We start from the raw sequence: 1,727 nt of genomic DNA, 5'->3' as shown, positions 1-1,727 counted from the left end.
AGATTATTCTCGTATACCTGATGGAAAATAATTTGACACTATTTAGAGAAATTCAAAATTCTAATTAGGCCCATGGATCAGCAGATCATTTAGAACTTAAATAAGCTTTACAACAAATCACTATTTGTGATGTTTCGAAGACATTAAAGGAACAAATATTACCCTCAGAGGTTTTTGGAAAAGTCATTTTCATATTGTGAACTGCCTTACGATGTGAACATGTGGATAAAGTATGGGATAGGGTACCAAGAGAACCCTTAATCCTGAAGAAAACTGTGGCATAATTGCATTGACCGGGAGCCGCTAATTGAGGATAAAATTGTGCACTTGAGGATTCAATAGGACGATGGATGAGGACAATATTTAAGAGTTGGTGGAGAAATATGGCCAAGAGAAGATCACATAAGAACTAATGGATCCACATCGTGAGCAACAGTACAGGCTATATAGGAGTAGGAGAAAGAGGCTGATAAACTCTCCACTTTAAATTAAATTAGGGGTATCTGTAAAATATGAAGAACAGTGCAAACATTCATAGAAAAGCACCACCAGAGTAAAATCGTATATATAGTACGAGCGATACATCTATTCAATGATGACAATATATTAATCTACTAAATTAAAAAATATATAATTTGGTTTATATTTTAATTAAAATTTTTGCCGTTTTTCTGTGGCATATATTTTTATTTGCTGTATATTATTTACTTCCGCATAAAAGTACTAGTTTTGAAATATATAACTATTATATAGCCAAAATAAATATTTTATGTGTTCTAAGTCACAGTGTTAATTTAATAAATTAATACCTTTCTAAGTAAAAAAATCTAATATTTTTTCATTTAAAATTTCCAATTCTAAAAGTTAACTCAAATATAAATTAGAGTTATAAACATTTATTTGCTAATTTAAACGCGATTACGACACATAATAAAGGATTAAAAATATCATATAGAATGTTATCTTCATCGGCAATTAAACATCACGCGATCCTGTTTAAAACCCCATGTTATTACCATACAATTCCAAAACACTACCGCGTCGTCCTTGACATTGAATTATCCTTTTTCCACACAATAAATACTACGTCATAGTACAAGGGGGCTGCGTGACGCGAAAGAATTTCTGTCTGTGTGTACACCTCGACTACAGTAAATTTTTATACGTGTGTATATAAAACACCTGAAGACTTGACTCGACCTGCCACTTCCGGTTCCCACGCCATTAAGTCTTCCCCATTATTCTTCTCCATGGTGGAGAGACCTCATTTCGAATTCATTAGTTAACAGTAATGAAGACTGCTGCTTTAATGCGAACCGTACAGGTGTCTGAACCGCAGAATCAATTCTTCAACGCACACACGCAGATTTATCGCGTGATCGTGCTGATATATGAAAAAAATACAACAACCCCTCAACAAATTTCGCCATGAATAAAACATGAAGGAGGAACGTGTTCCATATCAATTAACACCTGGGAAAATATTCTCGGATTGATTGTGCTTTGATGCGTACCTACACGTTGCCTTAACTGGTTATTTATTTGCGCGAAAAAATATACAACGCTGCTCCGTTTGCTTTTAATTTATGCGATGATTAAATTTATATAATGACAGTGCAAAAAATCCGTTTCTAACAAGTATTTACTTGTTCATGAGATAATATCTGATATAAATCCTTATTTATTTGAAACAATTTTATCTATGACGTATATTATGAAATATTTTT

Source organism: Plectrocnemia conspersa, unplaced genomic scaffold (assembly GCF_051122295.1).
Source record: "Plectrocnemia conspersa isolate PC_06_02 unplaced genomic scaffold, ASM5112229v1 ptg000013l, whole genome shotgun sequence".
Lineage (NCBI taxonomy): Eukaryota > Metazoa > Arthropoda > Insecta > Trichoptera > Polycentropodidae > Plectrocnemia > Plectrocnemia conspersa.
Note: the sequence above shows the minus strand (reverse complement) of the source record.